The sequence below is a fragment of the Lissotriton helveticus genome, chromosome 5_1, assembly GCF_964261635.1.
Source record: "Lissotriton helveticus chromosome 5_1, aLisHel1.1, whole genome shotgun sequence".
NCBI classification, from domain to species: Eukaryota; Metazoa; Chordata; class Amphibia; order Caudata; family Salamandridae; genus Lissotriton; species Lissotriton helveticus.
In genome coordinates this window covers 2,058,898,396-2,058,918,886 of record NC_136065.1, presented here as the reverse complement: position 1 = coordinate 2,058,918,886, position 20,491 = coordinate 2,058,898,396, and positions in this window count along the sequence as shown.

The following is a 20,491-nucleotide window of genomic DNA, read 5'->3' as shown; positions in this document are numbered from 1 at the left end:
TTCCAAACCCAGACAGTCAATCCACATCCTAGCAGAGGCACACTGATGGCCTAACAAAAAAATACCTACTGTCTAAAATTGTTATTTTCCAACACAGAATGTAAAAATCACCTTCACTAAAAGAGGCCTTTTAACATTCTGAGTTCAGGCATACTAAACTTTATTTTCACACCTTGTTCCCAGGGGCAGTTATGTTTATACATTTTTATAAACAAAACAAACTCCACATGTATCCTATGGGAGCAGGTAGCCTTGCAATAGTGAAAAACGAAATTGGCAGTAATTCACTATCAGGACATGCCACACACATCAGGGCATTCCCTACCTTTTGAAACAACAAACTACACCCTACCCATAGGAGTACCTTCGGCCTACCTTAGGAGTGACTAACATGTAAGAAAAGGGAAGGTTAGGGCCTGGCAAGTGGGTGCACTTGCCATGTCGCCTAAACACAGACACTGCAGTGGCAGGCCTGAGTTACTGTTTCAGAACTACTCATGTGGGTGGCACAATCAGTGCTGCAGGCCCACTAGTAGTATTTGATTTACCAACCCCGGCACACTCAGTGCACTTTACTATGGACTGACCAGTAAATCAAAAATGCCAATCAGGGAGAACCAATCATTTTTATTTTTTATTTTTTTTATTTTTAAAAGACCTTTATTGTTCAAAGAAAAAACACATTTGTATATGGCACAAAGCCTGCAATCCGCAGGGGCTGGCAGCAGAGAAGAACAGTCAAAGGAAATACTGGTAAGATAACACAGCCAATTGGCCGGCAACCCTGGGGTCCGGCGGCGTAACTCAGGAAAAACATGGAAACATCATTCAATACACAGCACGGTAACAATCAGGCCTGTAGATTTTGCTTTTTTTGTTGGTTTGAACACATCATTGCATTTCTGGCATCTGCACCGTATAAGCTTTATTCCATGTCCACAAGGCAAACAAAAAGAGGCAACAGCTACCAGGTGGTGTGTGGACTGGGAATAGAGGTACTGAAAATCTTGTGCTTGCGATGCCACTATACTGTGGACAGGTGTATAGTGGTATAGCTCACTAATGCATAGTAATAGTCGCATATAATCGACGGCGCCAGGTTGCGGCCGCCACAGCGGAGTCCCAAGCGTCTGTTGGCTTAGTGTATATTGAACCCTCCAGTGCCTGCGATGTATGTACAAGTGTCAGAGCTGTGTGCAGGCTCGGTCGCTCGGAGTCAGAGGGCAATTGTCCCGGGCATGGCCCGCATCCTGTGTATGCAGTGTGTTGTGGCATGTCATGGCAACGGAAGTGCAATGTGTCTACAGTTACATGTCATTCCGCGACATTGTCACGGCTTGTAGAGTGTCTCCGTCAGCAACAATAAAGGGCTTGGTCAGGGAACGTGACCAGGAAATAAACAAGTACCGGAACCAACACAGTGGTGGGAGAACTAGGGAAGGGAGGGAAAAGAACAAATGCGTTCATTAGCGTGGAAAGGGGGGGGGTTGTTGCAGCCATGGCGAGGGGTCTTTGGTTCCGAGGTGGGATGTGGCGGGATGTGGCGGGACAGTCACTGGAGTGCGGGGGGGTCCGAGTGGAGGCTCACATGCGATGTCTCCAGAGTGCAGTTATTGGAGGGATCCTTCTTCGAGGGACATGGTCAGGATCTATCGTGTGGGAGACGCCGTGGGGCGCGACAGAGACGCCAGTCCGTCGTCTGTGGCAGGGCGTGCGCTGTGAGCGGGTAGGAATGAGTGTATGAGTGTGGGTGTGGCGGTGTGTATGCATGTGCTGTATGGAAAAAGGTAGGAGCGCCAGCATCTGCTGGGGCAGCGTGTCGGCAAGGGGGGGAAAAGGGGCGAGCGTGGCGGCTTTCCGCAGCGCCTTTCGTCGCTGTGGTGGGATAGGGTCATGTCAGCTCAGGTTATCTCTTGTGCTGCGCAATGGGGAATTTCCGGAGTCCTGCTGTTTCCTCAGGGAGAATCAATCATATTAACAATTTACACAGGGAGCACTTGCACTTTGACACTGCTCAGCAGTGGCAAAGAGCCCAAAGCATCAAAGCCAGCAAAAACAAAATCCAGCACATCATCAAAAATACAGGAGATAGAGGTAAAAAGTCCACCATGACGTTCGGAGCAAGGGATTATCCTAGGACAGCTTTTCTACTGGATATTAATTATAATATATGCAATATTCACATTGAAAATATTTTGTGGCATACATTTACTGTACCTAAATCGAAGAAGATTCCATATTGCTGTAACAAATAAGCCTTGAGAAAGCCCTGGTCCAATAGCACAAGAAGGACAAAACATGTGTCGGCTGTTTCTGCACATCCTAAAAAATGTTTTGAAATAAGACACAAACAAGAATACAACCAATAAAAGACTTTTTGAAAAAAGAATATACAAAACTTGCCTTTCTTTCAAAAATTATACATAAAACCAGATAGTATAATGTTTGGGAGAACCAACTCTTAACGAAACGAGGAGACATCGCTCACATTCCCTTTACTCAGTTACTTAAAAGAGGCTGGAAGTGTCCAGTGCCTCAAGCTAATCTCCTCTCTTATTACAGATAAATACTGGCCTTACCTCCCAGGACCAGGATCCCAGGACCTTCTGCTCATACCTGAGGACTATATGTCGGTAGAAATCCATCAAAGGCAGTGCAGTTCTTTACCACCTTCTAGGAACAATCTTGGCTTAAGAGACCAATTCATCAGCGAAAATTAATATTTACATGCCAAAGAGTCTGCTACTGCCTCTGTGAATAGAGACTCGTTTTATGCTCGTCAGAGACAGATCACGGATTTATTTTATAACTATGTCAGTATTTATTTTGTGGGGATACATTTACTCTCAGACTAATCCCTGTTTCTCTGAACCAGAGTTCCTCTCATTAAACAGCTGTGTGGTTTATACTCCAGTTCAGACACACAAGTGTAAGGAAGAATGCATAAAACAGAAAGCCTACCAGATACAGATTAACTTGAAACACTTTTCTTTCCCTGTTTTTGAAAGACGCTCCAGTGAAAAGCTTCAATACCATGAAACAGCCAAGACTGCTGAACTGAGAGATCACAGCATTATAGACTCTGCCATAATCCCTTGCATAGAGGTGAAACATTAATCTAATGAAAAAGTCATGTCAGAGACCATCTAAATCCACTTCAGCTGTTCCTGCTTCCATTGGCCAAACCACTGCTTGAAGCCAGCCCAACATTCTGCTAAACCAGAGAAAGCATCTTGGTCTGTTTGTTAGATTTAAAATTCCCTTTCCTATGATGCCTCTGCCGTGCTGTTTTAGGTTAGCAGTTTGTGGATAAAATACATGCATTTGCATTCACGTTTTGCAACCCACTGAGTTATCATCGCAGTTATCGTAAGCTTTAGTTAGCCAGTGTGCATCCATTTTGTATTTCACAATCCATATTAGACTGTGCCTGGGTTAGGCCTCAGTGCTCATATTGCTTGCCTCAGCAGAACACTGTGTTTTGTTATTATTTCTTCTGCTGTCCAAGGCTATTTCCTTGACTTGCAAATGAACAAGGTATTCTGTCATCATATGACTAGCTGAATGTGCAGCCTCTGCCCCGCCTTAGGAGATGCGGAGTACCCAGCACTGTGGCCTTGTTTCCCTGATAACATGTTCCCATCTGGCATGTGTTAGCTCATCTCTCTGTGCTCCATTGTTCAGGTCCGGCTCAAGCCAGTACTTTTCCACGGTGGGTGGGGTTGGAAATGGCTGGGAAGCCTTTTCACCTACTGTAACCTGTTGGGGAGTAAGTCCCCTCAGTGTCCATCTTTGGATGTGGGTCTGACACGGGCCCTCTCTGTAGATATTTACTAATAAAGCCTGTTCATATTCTCTACTGTCTGACCGACTCTTCATTTTGACCCCATCCTTCATGTTCTGGCTGAGGGAAAAATATTTGCCACTGATCTAAAAACTGAAGCTTCAGTGTTGAATTAACTAATTTCCCTGCCTATGATTCATGCTAATCCTGATTACAGAGACATTGCATCCACTTGTGAATCAGACAAGGTCAGCCACCTATCCCCTCTGCCATGACTCTAAAGCATTCCAGTCATGAATCTATGTTGCATCTTACTGAAATAAAGAACTCTGAGTCTGGATTCAGTTACATTTCTATCTTTGAGAAAGACTCTCTAACCCTATACTCCAAAACCTGCTGACCAGTACTGCGCTCAGCATCATGCACCTCAACATTGTGGGTCAGCGTAAGGGGGTTCAAGACGAAACAAAGAGGTATCAAAGTTGTCAACCAACAGCCAATCCACAGCTTTGCTGAGACCTTAAAGTGAGACTCCAGTAGGTTTCTTCAGTAAGAGTGTTTCTGCAAAGGAAGCCTCCAGCACAGATAAATGAAAGTACAGAGCACAGAGTCACTGTATCCAAGAGACAGCTTTGCGTTCCAGTAGCAGATGCTAAAAGGACACAGAAAAGTGAAGAAATGGCCACCCAAAACTATGAGTAAGCTGTGCCTTCAGTGACAAAAGAATGTAGTCCTCACCAGTGGCGGCTCTTCCCTAAGGCGGAGGAGTGTCCCCCACTGTTCTCAGAGCAGGAGAAAGAAAAAATAAAATGACAATAACCCCGCTAATATTTTAATTTTTCACCCGGGGCTTGGTTACGGCAGGCGGGGTTGTGGTCACAGAGGAAGGAGTGGTTTGCAGTCCCTAAATGTACATGACTGTTTGGACAGCCAGCCAAACAGTCACGTGCGCTTTGCATGTTCGCCATCAGGCTGCATTACACAGCCTGGTGAGGAACATACCCAGGCTCCCTTTCCCCATCTGATCAATCACAATGCAGCATTGTGATTGGCTTAGGGGAGAGTGCCTGTGTGCTTCCTGCTTTGCCGAAGCTGAGGCGAAGGTGGTGTGGGAAGTGGCTGATGCAGAGTAGGAATGGCAGCTGGCAAAATGTATGTTTTTTTGTTCATGGTCCTCACATCACAGTAAATATTTCGGTAAATGTTTTTATTCAAGACCTTTCTGCACTGTAGCAGGTATTAGTATACATTTCTATTAATGATCCTGAAAACAACTTGGCCACCAAGAAGGTGCTTGCTGAGAAGACCAGAAGACTATCTGGGCTAAAGAAAAATGCTTAGTTTGATATCAGTGCCTTCTTTACGGGATTTCATGTGATTCAAGAAGCCATCATCCACTAGTGTTCTTGACTGGAAAGAGACCATAAAATATGAAATTGCTTCCTTCAATATCAGTAACCGTTACGGACCACAATCTTGGTTGCATGAAGACACTTTCTGTTCATTCTGAAAAAACTACACTTGACAATTGGCTGCTTGCTGAAGATTCACTATATCATCCTAGCAATATAGTTTCCAAGGAGAAGCTCCCTAAAGACATCTGGGAACCAACTGATATCCAGTATACTGAAGAGCCGAGAGTCCGGATCAGCAAACGCTATCCTCCCTGTTCCTGCCTCAGAAAAACTTTGCAGCATTTCGCAAGATCCTTCAGGCTTGTGAAACGGTATGGACTATATTTCTTGTTAGTACTCTGCTTTTCATTTCGACACTCAGGGTGGACTTTTAGGGGGAAGATACTGACAAGGTTCTGACATCCTGCCTCTAGGTGTAGCTTTTGAGGGCTTTTTGGGACCCAGCCTTTACATCCGTATAGGACAAGATTATCAAAAAATCAATCAATCGATCAGAACATTTGTAAAGTGCTCTACTCACGCGTGAGGGTCTAAAGGCGCTGAGGGGAGGAAGGGAGAGGGGTGCTGCTCCTGCTCGAATAGCCTGGTCTTGAGTAGCCTCCTGAAGGTTAGTAGGTCCTGGGTCTGCCGTAGGAGGATGGGGAGGGTGTTCCAGGTTTTGGCGGCGAGGTGGGAGAACGATCTTCCTCCGGTGGTTGCTCATCGGATGCGGGGGACGGTGGCGAGGTCGGCAGAGCGGAGCTGATAGTTAGGGGTGTAGTAGGTGAGTCATCTGTTGAGGTATGCTGGTCCGGTGTTGTTGAGCATCTTGTGTATGTGGGTGAGGAGCTTGGAGGTGATCCTCTTGTTGACGGGGAGCCAGTGCAGGTCTCTCAGGTGAGGTGTGATGTGGAGAGGGATGTCAAGGATCAGGCGTGTGGAGGCGTTCTGTATGCGTTGTAGTCGTTTCAGGAGTTTGGCCGGGGCTCCTGTGTAGAGAGCGTTACCGTAGTCCAGCCTGCTGCTGACTAGGGCCTGGGTGACCGTTCTTCTAGTTTTGGTGGGGATCCACCTGTAGATCTTGCGGAGCATGCAGAGTGTGCTGAAGCAGGAGGATGAGACGGCATTGACTTGCTTAGTCATGGAGAGTGTTGAGTCGAGAATCAACCCCAGGTCGCTCGTGTGGTCGGTGGGAGCCAGTGCTGCTCCCAGTGCAGTCGGCCACCAGGAGTCATCCCAGACCGAGGGGGTAGATCCGAGGAAGAGAAATTCGGTCTGGTCCGAGTTTAGCTTCAGACGGCTGTTGTTCATCCACTCGGCGATGGCTTTCATTCCTTCGTGGAGGTTTGTTTTGGCGATGAGGAGGTCCTTGGTGAGGGAGAGGATCAGCTGGGTGTCGTCAGCGTACGAGATGATGTTGAAGTCATGCAGTCGGGCAACGTGAGCGAGCGGTGCCATGTAGACGTTGAACAATATCGGGCTGAGGGATGATCCTTGGGGTACACCGCAGATGATCTCGGTGGCTTCGGAAAGGGGGGAGGAGACGATCTAGGTTCTGCCAGAGAGGAAGGAGGTGGTCCATTCCAGAGCCTTGTCTCGGATCTCTGCGTCGTGGAGGTGTGTGCGTAGGGTGCTGTGACAGACAGTGTCAAAGGCTGCTGATAGGTCCAGGAGGATGAGGGCCGTGGTTTCCCCGTTGTCCAGCAGGGCCCTGATGTCTTTGGTGGCGACGATGAGGGCAGTTTCAGTGCTGTGGTTGCTGCAGAACCAGAACTGAGAAGGGTCTAGGATGCTGATCTCTTCGAGGTAGTGGGTCAGTTGTCTGTTGACAGACTTCTCGATGACCTTCACTGGGAACGGGAGCAGGGAGATGGGTCGGAAGTTCTTGAGGTCCTTCGGATCAACCTTGGGTTTTTTGAGTAGGGTGTTGATCTCTGTGTTCTTCCAGCTCTCCGGGAAAGTCGCGGTCTCGAAGGAGATGTTGATGACCTTGCGGAGATGGGGTGCGATGGTGGCGCTGGCTTTGTTAAAGATGTCGTGTGGGCATGGGTCTGACGGAGAGCCGGAGTAGATGGAAGAAGGTGGCAAGGGAGTCGCACAGGTCTTGCGATGGTGGGATGTTGTTAGTGTTGGAACTGGGATTAGAGAGTTCCTTCACGATGTTGAAGAGCTCTTAGCTGTTGTGTGTATTGTTGTCTAGCCGGTCTTTGAAGGAGGCCCTTTTGGCAGATCTGATGAGGTGATGGTATCTGCGGATGGCGTTTTTCTGTTCTGCGTAGGTGTTCAGTGTCTGTTTGCGGTGCCATTTCTTCTCTAGTCTTCGGCCGGTTTGCTTGGAGGCCTGGAGGTTCGAAGTGAACAGGCTGCCTTTCTTGTTGGGGTGTCTGTTGGAGGGTTTCTTGATCGGGGCGAGAGTGTTGACACAGTTGTCGATCCACTGTCTAAAGCTGCGGGCGGCGGTGTCGGCGACGGTGGGGTCGGCGGGAGGACTTCGGTGAGGGTGGTGTTTAGCTGGTCTTCGGTGACTTTGCTCCAGCAGCCGCGGGGAATCTGTTGAGTACGATGGTGAGTGGTGAGTTTTCGGAAGGTGAAGTGGATGCAGCGATGGTCGGTCCAGTGGAGTTCGGTGGTGTGGCTGAAGGAGACGTGGGAGCTTGCGGAGAAGATGGGGTCAAGCGTGTGACCAGCAGAGTGGGTGGGTGTTGTGGCAAGCTGCCTGAGTCCGAGGTTGGCAAGGTTGTCAATCAGGGTGGTGGTGTTGGTGTTGTTGTTGTTCTAGAGATGGAAGTTCAGGTCCCTGAGGAGCGTGTAGTCTGTGGAGGCAAGAGCGTGCGTACTGACGAGGTCAGCGATGGAGTCGCTGAACTGTGGCTGTGGTCTGTGAGATTTGTACTAGACAAGGGTTCCTCTGAGGGTGGTGTTGGGATCAGTGTGGACCTGGAATTGCAGATGTTTAGCGGTGCTGAGAGTGTTGTCGGTGTTGGTTGAGACTCTGAGGGTGTTCCTGTGGACGAATGCAATTCCTCCTCCTATTCCGTTGGTGCGGTCCCTGCGGGTGATCTTGTATCCGTCAGGGATGGCTATGGCGATGTCGGATGCCGGGGAGGGGTTCATCCAGGTCTCTGCCAGGAAGGCGACGTCTGGGGAGGTGGAGTCGAATAGGTCCCATAGTTCGATGGAGGGTTTGTGGGCGGAGTGGGTGTGCAGTAAAATGCATCTGAGGGGGTTGCGTCCTTTCTCGTGGGTGGTTGGGTGGTTTGGTGGCTTGGCGGCTGGTGAAGCTGTAGCTCCGGCAGGAAAGAGAAGGGTCCTTGAGTCCGCTTTGGGACGGCCAGTAAGCAGGTGTGTGATCGTCCGGTGTTGAGTGCATGGAGGCAGGCGTTGTGGCGTTCATGGGGGCCGGGGGTTCTGGCGCTGGGCGCGGTCCAGGCGCGGACGGACTCAGACGGGCTTGCTTTAGGCACACCCATTGCGTGTGGCTGCACAGCAGCCACCATAAGAGGGGAGGTGGGAGGGAGGAGCAGCTGGGAGGTGGTAGTGAATGAATGGGGGTGAGCTGGTGGGCGGGCCCGCAGGGGACGCAGCGGCGGGAGAAACAGGCAAAAAGAACAGAAGGCAAAAAGGAGATTAACAAAAATCGGGGAAGGAGAAGTACAACACAGTAATAACACAGACCAGAAAAACCAATGCAATACAGTAAAAGGCAACAATACTGGAACCAGAGAGGCAGTATAATAAAACACCTACGGAGGAGGGCCTCGAACTCCTGTTGGCAGCAGCAGCTGGGGCTCAAGGACACCTACACACAGGTGGTGCTGTGAGGCGTGGGGAGCGACCTGCTTAGAAGGGTCAAGGGTACATGCCAGAAACCGGTCCTCGGAAGCTTGTTTCCGGTCCAGGGAAGACATGGCTTGGCAGTTCGGGCTGGACTGTTCCCATGAGGCACAGGGTCAGACTGATTTGCATATAGCCATGTCTGAACTGGGGTGGCAGAGTGGGCTAAAGAACGGTGATGGATTAAACCCAGATCTTTTGACTGGGTGTGAGTGTTTGATTGATTCAGATGCTCCGTCCATCACCACCCCCTTTTGTACCGGGTCAAGGGTACATATCTATACTTAGCATATTTAGGGGCATCTTTACAAGGGCATTGTGCCACTGGAGCATCACTTTTTAGGATGCTCCGGTGGCGCAATGCCCTGCTTCATATTTAAAAAGCGCTGTTAAGTCACTTTGTGTGGCTTAATGGCGCTTTGTAAATATCGTCCCCTTTCACACAGGTATCTGCATGAACGGGACATGCAATGGGTGTACTGAGGGGTTCCTCCTCAACACCCATTGCTTTTTGACACTGCCCCAGATTTAAAAGGATGTGTAAATCTGAGGCAGCACCAAAAACTAATGCCACTGAAAAGCAGACTTTAGATTGGTGCAAGAAGGAGTAATACTTTTATTTCTCCCCGTTTTTGCTCTTTCTATGTGTGCTGCATTCTGTTGCACACATAGAAGGAGCAAATTGCCTTTAATTACTGTTTTTGCCGTGAAAGGTATCCCTTCCTGGACAAAAACAATTGTCCCTGCAACACAGACACCCTTGCACCATGGTGCTAGGGTGCCTGAGTTCCTGAGAATCATCCCTCCAATGCAGCCACCCCTGCACCATTCTGCGAGGGTGTCTGTGTTGGCGCAAGGTGGCTTTTTTTAGGACCAGCGCAAGAAAAAAACACCGGGGTGTGCCGTATTCATGTGAATACAGCACATTTCTGCATTTTTTAAATGACACAGTGCTGCTAAATTGCTTGCAGCGCCACACTGTGCCATTTCTTTGTAAATATACCCCTTAGTTTTTCTTCACCTTCCAGTCCAGGGCTTTTGTCCGACTCGCTTGATGCATTATAGTCCTTATAATTCCATTTATCATCAAACACTTGCTAGTTCTTACCCTGGTGGCGGTGCTCTGTGCACTAGCTTGGTTCCTGCATCATACAGGCATTCTGACCCTTTTATAACTGCATTCTGGGCTTTTCACTTTCTTGGCTCTCATCCGTACTCCATTCCTGCTTTCCTTTCCCCTGCCTTTGTCTCCTGGTTTTTCTGGTCTTCCCTTTTACAAGCCCCAGTTCAGCCTTCCCTTCCTTGCACCTGGTTTATTCTTTGCACCTAGGCAATCCCTCCACATGTGCTCCTCTGCTGAGCTTCAGGGTATTTCAGCCTGGTGAGCCCAGCCTGCAGCAGCTTGCAATGACTCGCTTTTTGAGTCTACTCATGCTCTGTTGTGTCCTTGCTGCTGTCTTTCCAGGCTTGCCTTTTGATTCCATTTTTATCTTTATCTTTCCTGACAGTTTATTCTGTGATAGTCATTGTGCTTAGTCTTCAGTCCTGAACCTGATCTTCTTTAAATCTTGAAAATTCCCCCCTTTACTAAAGATTCCTCCGTCTGTAGTTCCAGATTACAAACATGTTCCAAAGCCTCAGTGTCATCTGACCGGGGCAATAGTAATTAAAGGAGTTCAACACGTCATCGGCAACACTAAAATGCACCCAAGTCCACCTTTCCTTGCTGTACCTCGAGACCGACTTGACGCCTTGGGCTATGGAATTGGACAGCAATATGACCACTCCCCGCTCCCCCACACCAGCTGAGCAATGCATGCCAGGGGATATTTACCAGAAATATGAAATGTGGGCATGTTTATTTAGTTACAAGGTTTTATATAGCGCAAACTAGACCAGTGAGGGTATCAGAGCGCTTTACAAGGGGGAGAGGGGAGGAGAGGATACATTGATGAAAGACAGTAATAAAGTGCATTTAAAAACATAAGTTATAAACATAGGAGAGTATCAAATCTGGAGCACTAAACTCTTGCAGCAACAAGATGGGGGAGGACGTGAACAGCAAAAGGAGAGTTCAACAAGTAAGTTTAGTCAATAGCTCGTGTGGAGATGGCTTCTAGTCTAACCACTTAGACATTAGTAAAGATTTCACTTATGATTTGAAGGAAGCGGAAGAGTGGAACAGACAGATTTCCTTCAGCAGAGAATTCCAGATTTTCCATGCGATGCCAGAGAAAGCTCTATAGCACGTTTTTTTCTTGCGGAAAACCTGTGTTTTCAGCAGCATGAAGCTGTTACTAAGCGATGTCCTACAGCCGCTCAATGGTTCCAATTTTAAAGCAAGGTAACTTGGGGTGTTGAAATGTAAAGCTTTGTGGGTCATTCAAGCGATGAATGTGTGCTTCATACAGGAGCCAGTTTAATGATTTCAGGTCAGAGGAGATGTGATTATTTCTTTTTCTTCCGGTGATGAGTCTGGCCGCCGCGTTATGGAGGCCCGTATGTGGGTCAACTTGTATCAGGGAAGGACACTGTGTGTGGCACTTTTTAAATGTGTTTCCTGGAGGAAGATAACTTCGGGATTAAAAGAGGTTAGTCACTACATCAAGGCCCAAAACTTTAGCCTATTCGTCAGCCATTCACATTACAGATAACCCTAACCCTGGGCGAGTGTCCGGAGTTGCACTACGCGGAGCTACGCGAAGTGTAAAAAACACTCCGTCTCACTACGCGAATCTCCGCAAGCGGTGGAGTACGGTAGAAATATGCCGTTCGCGGTGATTGCACAGTGCCGGATGCTTGTCCACACTGTGCAATGCAGCACCATGTACAGCGCAAGCTTACATTTTCTGCCGCAAAAGTAGATTTTTACTCGAGCAGCAGCTTTCGCAACGCAATCGGGCTGTTTCTCAATGCGAGCGAAAGCAAACATAAGCGACCACACGCAATGAGAAACGTGACCCCCCCCCCGTGATGAGAAATCTCGCAGAAAGGTTTATTTTCCGCGCTCGTCAACTTGACATTGGTAAACGCAAGCGAGTTTTTCGGAACTCGCCGAGCTCTGCGTAATGCATAGTGTGGGAAACTCTGCAAGCGGAGCGGAGTTCACCGCCCAGGGTTAATTACAGGTAATCATTTTAATTTGTTACTTCTAGCTGTTGCTGGGTTAATCCTTCGTAACACTCTTTTACAACCCGCATTGCTGCAGACTTGTTGCTTGCTATTCATGGTTACATTTAAGAAATACAACCACACCTGTACCCTGCTCACTTTCTCTGCTCACTAACCGCACCCCATCTCCCATTTCTCTGCCCTTCCTCGGACCCAGGAATAACCCACCTCCCACCAAGGCACCCTTCCCTCATTGGGTGGTCAGTTGCTGCACCCGGGGTCCCACGTGTGTCCCTTCCCCCAATGACCACTGTGAAAAAACAAAAAAACAAGGAACACAAAAAAGAAATAACATTAATAGTGGTGACGACCATCTCTTTTGTCACAACACCAACAGCTTACTAAATACTAGCATTTTGCGATTTCAAAGGTTTTGAGAAAGAGTGTGTCCCTCCTCAAGGACTCCAGCAAGTCAGCAACAGATGATCTCTGGCCCTTAACTGCAATGGAAATTTTTCTAACTGCGATCTTTGCACGCAGAGCTTGGACACTATTCTTACTCTGATTTCGGAACTCAGCAACATAACCTGCACTTTAACTACCTCTAGTTAGGGATTGGGTCCTGAATAAGCCATAAACCAAAACCTACTCCAATCACTGGGTTTTAACTGCTTTAGAAAACCCTTCATCTGAGAACTTGGCACACAGAACTTGCACTTTACTCCCTTCCAGATCAGCGATTTTTTTGCACATAGAACTGGCTTCTGATCTCAACCAAGCCTGCAATCTCTAGGTAGTAACTGACTTGGAACCTTTACACACTACTGATATGACTTTGAATTTTTTTTTAACCATTCTCTTTTGAATTTCATATGGGAACTAAGGCGCATGTAAAACGCGGATAACCTGAAATCCTGCTCATTTACCCATGTTTTTATTAATGTATATTGTTGCAATGATTTTAATTTATCAGGCAAATTAAGCATCGTAATCTTATCCCCAGATGCATCAAGCCCATATTCTGCGAATTCTAAATTGCGAAAAATACCGAATCGCAATTTAGAATTCGCACAATGGGATACAATAAGAAAATTCGAGGAAAAAAGCGAATCGCAATCGGCCGCTATTGCCGATTGCGATTTTCGCAAAATCGCCTAATAATCGCAGAATTGTCCATTTTTCATTTAGAAATTGCAAACTCGCAATTACCGATATCGCAAATTGCGATCTCGGGAAGTCGCATTTCGAGCACAATGATGACATCACAACCAGGAAGTAGGCAGTAGCCTCCCTCATTCAGAACACAGAGCCTGAGAGTGGAAGCAGCACAGCCCAGAGCTCCACAACAGACTACCTGCAGCACCACATCAGGACACAAAGAACAACTGAAAATGTCCCAGGAAGCAGCAGGGAGCAGTGCACCAGGCAGAAAGAGTAAAATAAAATTCTCAGAGCAGGAACTGGAGTACCTCATTGAGGGAGTCTCAAAGGACCATGACCGCCTGTTCGGAAAGGAGTCCCGGAGGGTGCCTGAGGCTGACAAGAGGCGCATTTGGCTGCGCATCCACGCAAAGGTGAATTCAGTCGGAGTGACCCAGCGCTCCATCGACGATCTAAAAAAAGAGGTGGTACGACCTCAGAGGGCGTGCCAAAGAACGCATCGCTGAGAGGCTGGGGGAGCGACTTGCCACCGGAGGAGAGCCCACTGTTGCACCCAACACTCCACTGGAAGACCTGGTGGAGGACACCCTCAATCCTGCAGCCTGCTTGGGGGTCACCTGGCTGGACTCCTCCTGACACACTCAACAATACCAAGGTAAGTGCCATGCGACTGCGACCGCGTCCCCTCACAATGCCCATGACTCCAGAGCTAGCTATTTGATAACCCCAGTAATGCAGGCCATGCACACCTGAAATGCCCTATTGCATTGTGGGACCTGTAGTGTGACCACAATTCCCGGATAGCCACACACAGCCAGACCTTTCAAGTGAAAGTTATTCCTAAAGCCAGTCAGGGAATGCAAGCCTGCATGCATGTTGCAACATCCCATGTGCAAGATACATATCATTAATCATGCACCCATTTACATCACAGGTGCGTCTGAACAACCCAGCACCGACAGCGAGGCCCTACACAGAGAGGAGTACCCTGAGGACACCGAGGGAGAGGGCCATCCTGCCCCACGACCCGGACCATCACAGCCAGCAGAAGCAGTACCACCACCTCCCCATGTGGACAGGGCCACCCCTGCAGCCACAGGAGCCCAGCAAACAACCCATGTGGCACCCATGGCAGTGGTACAGGCCACAACACCACCACCCAGGAGGCGACACTGTGCGATCCGACTCCAGCGGACTGATGAGGCAGCAGCGCGAAGTCCCAACACGTGCTGGCAGGGGGGTACATGTCCGGGATCCTGGGCTGGCCATAGAAGGCCGGATACTTGCAGTACACCAGCAGCAGGCACGGCACTTGGCAGCCATCCACCTGCAGCTGAATATATGTGGGCCAGCTCACAGAATGCATGCAGTTCATGACCGCAGCTGTCCATGAGAACAGCCAGATCCTGGTGTCCCAGCAGGATATCACCCGCCGCCGCCAGCGCCAGCTGCTGACCTGCCTGTCAGCATACACGAGATCTAACCATCTCATAGGAAATGCCACCTCCCAACTTTCGTGCCGCTCTCTTGCGATGCAGATCCAGATCGTGCAATGCTGCCAGAACGTTGCCAGGTCCCTTGACCAAGTCACCACAGCTGTGCAGAGTCTGCAGGTGTCTGGCCATGGCCAAGCAAGTAGGGGGGATGATGCCAGTGAGGGCACTTCGAATCACAGCAGCCTGTCCTTGCCGCTGGTAAATCAACGCCGCCGCAGCACCAGGCCCACTGCAGCATCACGGGCCACTAGTGGCGTGGAGGATGCTGAAAGGCGACTGGGTGCGTCCCGCCGGAGGCGCCAGTGACTCATTGTATTGTACCAGCAGGGACATGCTGATTACACAAGCACACCCTCTTCTCTAACATGGGGCTGTATCAGGGAATACAGTTCTCTTGTAAATTGGAAAAAAATTGAAATACACATTATTGTGAAAATAACAATAAGAATTTATAGCCACAAGTTAATCCGACTCATGTCATTATTTCATTCGTCATGCATGAGTGCAGTGTTGTGTCAGGGGAATGGGTTCACTAGAAACAGTTCATTGTGATATGGTTGCGGCGCCTGTGTCCTTCAGCAGGGTTCTCCCCGCGTGCATGATGCACATGTGCAGGTGGGCGGTTGTCCCCTTCCGACTCACTGCCAGAGATCTCCACAGGTATCCTCCGCTTGGTAGCAATATTGTGGAGTATTGCACACACGGCCACGATGCGACAGCAGACCTCAGGCTGGTATTTGAGGGCCCCACCAGTGTTGTGTAGGATGCGGAATCTGCTCTTTAAAAGGCCAAATGTCCACTCAATGCAATTTCTAGTGCGAATGTGTGCAGTATTGTAATGCCGTTGCTGTGGTATGGCAGGGTTCAGGTATGGGGTGAGGAGGTACTCACGAAGGCCGTAGGTGCTGTCACCTGAATGAAAGGAGCAGAGGGTGAGTGCCTGTTATGCGCAGCTACATGGTCTTGATGTACTGTTTGTTGTCATGTGTACTTACCTAGAAGGTGTCCTTCGCCAAAGTCTCCCAAGGCAGGCGTGTGTGCATGCCGCTGTGCCGGAATATGAAGGAATCATGCGTGCTCCCTGGGTATTGTCCTAAGGATTTGAACAGAAAGGCCTAGGAGACGTCCAAATGTATTAATACAAAGACACCTAAGCCCAAGCAAATTACACCATACAGACAGGTTTATTCCTTTAGTATCAAAACCATACCGATAGGCCTTAGAGTTAGAAACATCCCGGGCCTATTCATAGAGATTAGACAGTTCCTGGAGAAATGGGCTCTCATCTCCAACAGATGCTCCAGGGACTGGATGATGCTCATAATCGAGACGGCCCGCCAGATCCTAGATATGCTCGCTAAAGAAATTGAGACGCTTGAAGAAAAACTAAAATCAGAAGATTCCCTAGACCTTGCTAAAAAGAAACTCGATGAGATTGAGGCGGAATTAGACTCCTTCTCCGAGTACTTACTTAAGAGGAAAACGGAAAAGTTTCGCAAGGATATCCGCCTCTTCACGCAAGAGAAGGCATATCCTTACCTTGCTAGCAATTTTTATAGTGCCTCCAACAGTGTAGACCAACAGAGCGGCCACCAAAACTGGGGTAATCGACGCGTAACCACCTTTTCAGACACCACTGATTCCGGCGGCGAAGATAACCATAACGCCAACTTTGATGCCCATTATGATAGTAATTACCCCCCTCCGGGTAGACCGGACAACACTGACAGACCCTTTCGATCTAATCGTTTTTTAGGGAACCGCCGGGGGAACTACAAACCAAGGAATCGGAACCCGCACAGTGGCAACTACCATCAGGGTCCTCCCCAACCATATGTCCAGACTCGACACCAGCAATACTGGACAAGGTAAGACCAATCCCGGTCTTTAACCTGTCCACCAATGATATGACCCCGGACACGGTGGGCCTGTTATCGAGGGGTCTATCCTTTGTGCCCACCACACGGTTTAATAAATTTGAGTTTCTGATTGATCTTCATGCATTCTTCAGAAAAATACGCCTCAAGAAATTCTTCCTGACTCATCCCTCCCCGGAGGAAAATGAAAACAAGTCGGGCCTCAAACCCCCGTCGAATTTCACCCCCAACCTGGAGGACATAGGCCATGAGGTCGGGACCTTCGAAAAAACAGTCATCCTCAAAATCAATAGGATGTTTAAATCTATACCCAAGGGATCCCGTAACCTCACTAATATCGAGGAAGAAACTCTCAAGTCCTTGAAAATTAATGACACCCTCACTATAAAACCATGTGACAAGGGTGGGGGCATCGTCATTTTCGACACCCCCACATACATTGAAAAAATGAACACCCTCTTGTCTGCCACTGAATACTATAGAAAAATTACTAGGAACCCGGAACCTGCCCTCAAGCGTCGTATCTTACGGATAATTGAGAGAGGAGTCCATAATGGTCACATTTGTGATAAGGAAGCTGAATTCCTTACCCCCACATTCACCAGAATGCCGATCATTTATGGGGTCCCGAAGACCCATAAGAATCCACACGACCCCCCTCTTAGGCCTATAGTATCCATGATTGGATCCGCCTTAGAGCCATTATCCAAATACATTGATCGATTCCTCCAGCCCTTAGTGGGAACCCTGGAATCCTACATCAAGGACACAGGCCACTTTATTTCCAAGGTGGAAGGAATCACCTATCAGCACAACCGGCAACTCCTGGTCACCTTGGATGTGGAGTCTCTTTACTCCAACATCCCCCAGACCGGAGCACTGTCCGTTGTACAGGATATCCTAACATCTAACCCCCAAATTGAGAATGCCAGCTTCATCATGGAATGCTTAAAAACAGTTTTAAAGGAGAATTATTTTGAGTTCAACAACAATTTTTACCACCAAATAGGTGGAGTCAGTATGGGAGCTGCGTGTGCACCCAGCATTGCCTGCCTGTACATGGGAGAATTTGAACAAACCCATATATACAACGAGATGGCCCCATTTTTCGAAAATGTGCGCGCCTGGTCTCGTTTCATTGACGACGTGTTTTTTATCTGGGAGGGGGATGACACTACCCTGATTGAATTCATAGCGTGGCTCAATCTTGCTGACCCTAACCTTAGGTTCACCAGCCATTTCAGCCAAGACAAAATTGAATTCTTGGACCTATGGGTCGGACATCATAATCAGGTCATCACGGTATCCCTATTCATCAAACCCACTGCCCGTAACACCATCCTTCAATACGGCAGTTACCATCCCCGCTGTCAACGTGATAACATCCCGTTCAGTCAATTTCTCCGAATTAGAAGGAATTGCACAGACATTAGGGACTTCCTAATTGAAAGGGATATGCTCAAGGAGAAGTTACTACTGCGGGGCTACCCTTACCGGCTGGTCAAGGAGAGCTTCAAACGGGCCAGATACTACAACCGTGATTCCATGTTCGAACCTAGGAACCCCACCCCTAAGGAATCGATTGTTTGCATCACGCGACACTCCACGGCAAACAACCAACTCAGACAGGCCATTAACTCCAGTTGGTTTCTTTTGAATTTAAATCAGGACCAAGATGCTCTACCCAAACCGATCTTTGCATTCAAGCGCAACAAAAATCTTAGAAACCATTTAGTAAGAGGCAAAATGCGTGATCCGAAACCATTGATCCAAAGGTCCATTGTTGGTCCTGACCCCATCACTGGCAACCACAAATGTGGCAGATGCCAAGCATGTCCAAACGCCATAGGAGGAAATGTGATCCCCACGCCCACCCGCAGTATAAATCTCTCCACCATGACCAATTGTCGGACGACCAATTGTGTCTATATTATCCTATGCCCGTGTGAAATGCCATACGTTGGCGAAACGAGCAGGGAGATAAGATTCCGCATCGGGGAGCATAAATCAAACATACGTATCGGCAAAAGGGGAGCTCCCCTTGTCGAACACTGGATGTCCCTCGAACACTCTGAAACAGACCTCAGGTGGTCTATATTGGAAAAGATGCAAACACCGGCAGGCACTGACCCCACACTGTGGAGAAAAAAACGAGAGGTCTTCTGGATCGTATTTCTCAACAGTTTGGAAAAGGGCCTCAACGAGGAATGCCCGTGGGCCAATGCATTACTGTAAATCCTCTCTTCGCCTTGTGCGGTGCAGTATTTTGCTGACAAGGTCCTTGTTGGAATCGGAATATGGTCTATCATTCTCCTGCAGGAACCTAGTAATAAATAGCTACCGTTGAGGTCCCCCTGCCCACTGACAGACCCCCCGCACTATTTTTCACCAATAAACCCTGTATGTGATCTATTTGGAAGTAATTTTTACCCTAAATTCATTCTATGTTCTCAAAGCTTCTCGCTTGAATTTCCTTCTATTCTTGCAATTTTCTAAATTTTTCCCCCCCGATCTTTTGCAGTGCCCCATCATCTTTCTGTGCCCCCCTACATGCCATATGAGGTCGTTCTATCTCGAAACCCGGCCCGTTTAGCCATTCTAAGATGGCCGCCACAGTTCCCTTTCAGTACGGGGCCATCTCTAACCTTCATCCATTTCCATGCCCCCTTATGAGGTTGCGCGCCCTCGCAGCTGACTGCAATCATAGCGCTTAACTAACTATATATAGAGACGCCCTCAGGAGTGTGGCCCTGCTCCGAGACCAGCCGTTCCAACCTCTGTGGAGTCCGCCGACCGGGACACCCGACCTGATGCGACTTCAAGTAAGTTGACTGCTCTTAGTCCGCTATGCCCCCTCGCACTCGTCTGCTAGAATCATGGACCTTACTACTTAGGCTTTCTCCCTAAAATCTCTCAGTGACCCTCACTCCTTATCTTTCCAGTGTCTCCGCTGATTCTTGCAGCCATGAGAATGCCTGGACGGACTGCATCTGTCTAAACAGCAGAGGGACCTCATCTCCATCGTTGACCCCTCCTGGGTAAGATTTCTAGCCCGTGCCCCCCTCCCACGCAGTCCCACCCACGGCGCTAGTGCACCCATGCTGTGAAATTCAATCTTTAAACCAGCACCTTCTTTTGTGCATATCTTTCTTGTACAGGTCTTCTATCTATCCCTGTACCGGTCGGCGGCGCGCTTCCTCCTCCCTGAGAACCCACCGAGGAGAGTATTCCCTGCCACGACAGGTAACTGTGCCCGTGTGCCTTTCCATCAAGCATGATTGATTAAATCTAGCGCTCCATGCTCTTTTCAGCTGACATTGCGCATTTTTCTGAGCATGCACTGTCCTTTAACAGGGTCTCTGCGCATCCCACTCGCCCCAGAACCCCATCAGTCTCGCCCCGCTGGAGCACATCCCCGGGGACAGACCTCTAGAGAATCCACCGAGGAGAGAATCACCAGCTATCGCAGGTAATTGCGCCTGTGTGTGTCTCTATCGTGCGCGATTGTTCTAACTTAGCGCTCCATGCTCTTATCATCGGCACTGTACACTTTTATGAGCATGCTCTGTTCTCTAACAGGGTTTCCGCGCCTGCCTCTTGCTCCAGAACGCCATCTGTTTCATCTTACCCCAGCCAGGTAAACTCCTCTAAACCCTTACACCCTTTATTTATTTTCAGCACTTACATTAAATTAATGTGCAGCCCCCAGTTAGATCCCTCCCCCGGGTTATTTTTGCCCACTAGCAGTCCTAGTAAAGCATAGCCTTTAAACTGTAACTTCATTGTTCCCTTTCTATGGAAAATAAGACTCCTATGATGCTATGAATGTGTTCT